Source organism: Gigantopelta aegis, chromosome 4 (genome assembly GCF_016097555.1).
Source record: "Gigantopelta aegis isolate Gae_Host chromosome 4, Gae_host_genome, whole genome shotgun sequence".
NCBI lineage: Eukaryota > Metazoa > Mollusca > Gastropoda > Neomphalida > Peltospiridae > Gigantopelta > Gigantopelta aegis.
In genome coordinates, this window is record NC_054702.1 from 79,732,706 (window position 1) to 79,739,063 (window position 6,358).

The 6,358-nt window shown below is 34.5% G+C and overlaps 1 protein-coding gene across 1 annotated transcript in view; it reads right to left on the reverse strand.

Annotated features, from left to right (window-relative positions):
- Nucleotides 1-5,174, reverse strand: part of LOC121371168 (protein numb-like) — a 96,614-nt gene extending 91,440 nt beyond the window's left edge. Inside the window, exon 1 of the mRNA XM_041496858.1 lies at nucleotides 4,870-5,174. The gene's annotated coding sequence lies outside the window, so the exon portion shown is untranslated. The remainder of the gene's footprint in view (nucleotides 1-4,869) is intronic.
- Nucleotides 5,175-6,358: the final 1,184 nt, after the last annotated feature.

Genomic DNA, 6,358 nt, shown 5'->3' on the forward strand with positions numbered 1-6,358 from the left:
ATTACTACACCTTACTCACAACAGTCACACACAGCAGGTCACAATGAGTTGGCAATACAATTCTCATCATATTCACATGCACAATTCCATAACAATGGAATAAAAGGAAATGTGGTAACAGCACAAAACTTCAGCTTAGCAGGTGCTCTATTGAGATAATGAATCAGAATCTGCAGGGAATAATATTTCACAATTGTTGGTAACTAAAAGGCGGTGCATGTTAGCTTTGCCATGGTAACCAATTGTTTGGTTAATGTGAATTACAATTTCTATTTCGAGATGCCAGTGATTTGAAAAGAATTTGAAAACATTCAGGTTTATGCCGAGGGTATACGAAATGATTCGGATGATGAATTTGTTTCAAGACCGAAAAAAACCCTGTGATGGTATAGCCATAAAATCTGTTTATACTAGTATACAATACAGAGTTTATTACTGCACTTTCCCCCTGTTTTTTCAATATTGAAATAGACCAACAAGTTCGCCTATTGCATAAATAGTCTCCTCCGATATTTTTAGAATTTGTATGCTCCCGAATAACGTTATAAAAGACGAAGTGTAATTGGTCGATATTTAAATTGTTATTTATAGATGAAATGTCACCTGGACGCAATGCCGTTAGATATACTGGCGAGACCAGTAGATCTAATTTTAATCAGATTGTAGGCCCACGGTTCAATACACATGTTTCTTTCTTTTCGAAATGGTTTTACGTCACCATTTTGGTCCCTAAAAATGGTAAACCCCCACCCTGCCCAAAAAGGGACTGACCTTTGTGATTAACTGGCCAATAGAATACAACAAAATCCTGATTTTGTGGGGGATGGGGGACGGGGAATGTTTGTGTTGTTACTTTATTAATAAAATTCTGAATTTTACAACTTTTAATTTCAGAACATAGCATGTGAAATTAAAGTTGTGTAACCAACATGTGAACAAAATCATGGTTCACATGAAAAATTGTGCCATCAATATGTAAGTTTATCATACAAAATGTATAGTCTGTTTTGCTTGTCCTGAATGAATGAATAATTTACACCCCAGCATGAAAAATACACCATCTATTGGGTGTCAAACCACATGTCTAGAATGCATTTGTTTTAAGTTTATTATTTTTCGTTCATTACATGGTCACTTTCTACTGACATAAAATAATATTTACATTCTAACAGATGCTCCACATTTATTAGCATTGTTTTGTTGTTTTGTATTTTATTATCGGTGGTATTACTGGTTAAAAATAAAATGTGTGAAGTAATTCTTGCACCGATATTAGGACTGCAACGATTCACTCACATATATCCGCGATACGTATTCCGTTACCTAAAGAACTGAATATATTTGTGTGTGTGTGTTTGGGTTGTGTGGGAGGTTTTTTGCTGTCAGTGGAACTGTTTAATTTTCGCCAACAGCTGTAGAACATCACTTACAAGTAAGTTACAGGTGTGAAGTTTCCAACATAATTTCTTTGGCCACTGACCGAGTCATGTCATGATTAGCGAAGAGTTTTTTTCGTTTTTTTAAATCAATACATATAGATCTACATGTCCACTCTGCTATACAACATTTTCCATGAATTAATCGTATAAATTTCTTTTATTGCTTTTGTAGCTTTCACTTGTGTTTTCTTCAAAATATCTAAATATGGTTGCCTGAATAATCCGGCTTGTTGCACAAAAGGGGTAGGGGTAGTAGGCGTGGCTTCATCAAGATATGAACGGAAAAAAAGTAAGCACCTCTGGACAATCAGATTTCCGTAAAGTGTATAGACGAAAATAAAATTTAATTATTAATATATGAATTCAGAAAGACCACAGCTTGCAAGCTGCATGTACACACACAAGTATTTTAAGCAGTTTACTATCCAACTATCTACGTCTAACCAACGTACTCATGATGACCATATTCCATCAGTCACGTGATGCTTTCGATAACAAAAACTGGTACATCCTCTGTATAATGTAATTAATTATTAACAACGTAAACAGTGTTCGAGATTAATGGTATCCCGATATCCCGGGGATACCAGAATTGAATTCTGGATAACAAACTTCAATAAGCCAGTATCCCACTGGGATACCATGTAATGTTGTTGTTGTTTTTAAATCCTGCGTTTTTATTTTGCACTGAAACAATGAAAGTTGTCATTTAGTGGTAAAGTTAAGTAACAGTGTCGTCCAAGTTTGTTACGATGTTATTTATGAATTTCATTTAAGTGGGATACTAAATTCTCAGGTGGGATACCAGATTTTGAAATGTTAGTATCCAACTGGGATACTGCCCCAAATTTTTAATCTCGAACCCTGCGTAAATCATTTAATTTCTAACGTCTCATATTTCAAAGTTTAATGTTAAACACATGCTAGTGCTACTATTTAAATGCTATTTTTGACTTTTGTGCACCAGTGGGTTGCTGCATTCAGCAAGTCAGTAGTACAGTATTGGTAGATTCATTGTAATTATTGGTATTCATGAATATTTATTTGTATTTGAGACTCAATATTCGTGATACGTATCTTATTCACCACTTGGTATATTCGTTGCAGCTCTAGCCGATACATCAGTCACATTTTTTGTATTAACTTTTTCATTTCTGTGTTAGAATAATGTCTTGAATGGAGCCTTTTATATTAATTAATAACAGCGTACCATTACATCCACAACATAATCAAATTAATGGCACTGTCATGCAAGGTTAATATCACTCTTAATAACTTTCACTACATACACAGAAAAAGTTGAAGAACCACACAATCAGGCCCTAATCTTCCCGGCGAAATGAATGTTTTCTTTGTCGAAAATCAGCTCATGACGCTGAGTTATTAGCAGTAGTAAAAAGTCGAAGCTGTCGTAATATTTTGGATTTCAAAAACACAATCCCAACTTGTTTAGTGTCATAGCTCACTTGACACATTGTTGCCTAACCCGAGTACTCTGACTGTAACTTGTAAGAGAGCTAGATGGACATTTGGACATTTATACACTCTCATTATAGTCAGAGACTAAGCTATGTAATTTTCTTTCAATCACTGACTACCAAAGAGTAGTCAAAGATTCACGCTCTTAATACCACAACAATCCTATGTTTGACGTCAAAAACATTTACGTTGATCATTTTCAAGTTCTTGATTGAAAAAATCCACATATTAATCACTAATACATACACTACAGAAAGAAACACGACAGCACCCATATTCAGCTAAGCTTCGGCAAACTCTGGACAGCAGAATTCTAAGTTTGCCAACCTATATCATTAAGTAGCGTCACATGATCGCCCACTCTGTCTTCCAGGGGCCCTCTCATACGATAATACGACAAGTGCGCGACAATCACCAAAAAAGGTTAGGACAAAAGGACCTATCAACTACTTAATAATATCATGTTTTGAATGAAACATATAATTATTTTGTTTAAATTTTATAACTGAAAGTAGTAGTATTTTATATTGAAATATTACAATTAGAACTGAGTGTATACTAATTCAGAATTTTTTCAAATGAATGTGAAACATGGCAAAATATTACCAAATGTACCTAGTTTGGAGAGACGTAGCAAGTGTGGTTCTTACTACATCCGGATTTTGTTACATATACTATCGTCTTGGTATGTATTTTGACGCACTATCTTTAAATAGCAATTGTGCATCATCAAAGAAAAGCTATGATGTCAAATGCAGAAATTTATGTTGATTGGAGTATTTTTTATTGATAACAATAAAGCAATGTTTACTATTTGCCACTTTGCGGTAAGTGTAAACAATTAAAAATACCATATAATTAAAAGTACTATTTTCCGTAATGCACTGTTTTAACATACATAAACATCCATTTATATCAAAATTTTATATATTATAACTATTCAAGGGAGTTAACTAAATGGTACTTTTACTTTTACTTTTAACCCAAACATTTGATTAAATTTTTTTATTATAACCTTTATAAATTCATTATTGAAAAACCGGCCTCGGTGGCGTCGTGGCAGGCCATCGGTCTACAGCTGGTAGGTACTGGGTTCGGATCCCAGTCGAGGCATGGGATTTTTAATCCAGATACCGACTCCAAACCCTGAGTGAGTGCTCTGCAAGGCTCAATGGGTAGGTGTAAACCACTTGCACCGACCAGTGATCCATAACTGGTTCAACAAAGGCCATGGTTTGTGCTATCCTGCCTGTGGGAAGCGCAAATAAAAGATCCCTTGCTGCCAATCGGAAGAGTAGCCCATGTAGTGGCGACAGCAGGTTTCCTCTCAAAATCTGTGTGGTCCTTAACCATATGTCTGACGCCATATAACCGTAAATAAAATGTGTTGAGTGTGTCGTTAAATAAAACATTTCTTTCTTTCTTTCATTATTGAAAATGTCTTATAATATTGGCTACAACTTGGAAAAATATATTTTTGGTCTGGTTTTAATTTTATTTAAAATTGTGAAAAATTAAAATATAATTAATTATTTTGAGTTTGACAGCATGTAAGTGCATTCCTTGAGGTAGTGATCGTTCTAACGTCGTTCCCACAATACATCACATTACGGAAAAACACGAAACTTGGGGGGGAAGTGATCTATTATTAGTAGCATGCAGTACTGATGGCCGAAAAGACTTGACAGCTCAGTTATGCCCTGATACTTCTGGATTAGATGTTAACCATAAAGAATAAACATCTTGCATTAAAAACGCAATAATAACATTCCAAAAATAGAACTTGCTTAGCAGCAAAACTTGCTCTTTTCAATGCAGATCATCGAGACGTGTCAGCCATATTTGATTGCTTCTGTGGCAACTGAGGTTTGCTACTGTGTGTTGTATTGACACCCGTAATGAATAAACCCCACTTTTAAAAATTATATAAATATATTAAAAAGAAGCTTACCTGTAAATAAATTATCAACAAAGGGTTAAAATCCACTATCTGTTATGACCTCGATTCACGAGATGTCAGTAGGTCTATCGGATGATCAGTCGCTCACTCATCGTTTAACACTCACGAATGTCAATTATACTACACTTTAAATAAAAATAATAATGTGGTGGTTGTTATTCTTCCAAGTATACATTTAGATTAACCCCTGTAACATATAAAATTAAGTCTCAAGCTGAGCTATCAATAATAAAATGTCTTATGGTTCCACAGAAATTCTCACGGTAGTTCTGCAAAGGTACTCTTTGACTTCATAAATGCGCATGTGCAAGTCTTGAAAAGCACCCATGCCCCGCCCATTTCTTCTTGTGGAGTTTTGCAAAAACAAGTTTCGATATCTCGTGGGTGATACCTAGGTGTACTTGAATTATTATTATTGATTTTTTTTACTCATTTGATTTGTTATTATATGATTATTATTTGTTTACGTCTTTGTCAGTTCTACCTGTATATATGAACAGATCTAATTTTCAAACGTGATCTAATTTATGTTGGGTAGCTTATAGATTATAACTTAATGTTTAATCGATTTGTGTTATATTATGTTTTTATATAGTAGACCTATTCAGAGTTTGGAAACATTATCACAAATAAAGTTTGTTTTGTTTAACGACACCACTAGAGCACATTGGTTTATTAATCATCGGCTATTGTATGTCAAACATTCGATAATTTGACATATCGTATAGACCTAAACTCAAAGAGAAAACTCGCTAAATGTGTTCATTAGTAGCAAGTGGTCTTTTATATGCACCATCCCACAGACAGAATAGCACATACCACGGCATTTGATATACCAGTCGTGCATAAACACAATATTAAATTTGGAAATATAAATGTAATTAAAGACGAACCCTGTGAATGAACTGACGTCAAGAATAAAGATTGTGAAAATGTGCAATTAAGTCGAACACGGGCGAGTCGGACAACTTTCAATATGATTAAAATCAGCACCACTGGTCTATATATGTTACCTGTGCATCCCAGTAGAGCTGATTTGAATCAAATTGGACAATTTTGAAGCTGTATTTCTTGGGTTTTATTATAATAGGCATTGAAGAATAAATACATTAACTGAAAGTCTATCTATTGAACTTCTAGATGTTACATGACTAACATGATGTTAGCATTTCCCTAAAACACTAAACATGAGCACTAGAAGGACGCCACCTGAGTTTTTCATACGTTATATAAGATACATTTTTTAAAATTGAATATGAGATAATATATATTCTTTGATATTCGATGATAAGATAAAAAATCAGTGTACGCTAGTGGCGTCGTTAAATAAAACAAACTACTTTTTTTACTTTTTTAACGTGCCCATAAGGGCCTATCCAAAATAGGTTCAGGCACGCCCATCCCGGATTTGACCTCTGACCCAAGATAAGAAACAGACGTCATTAGTGGTCTGAAACACCAAGGGTGTCCGACTCACGTT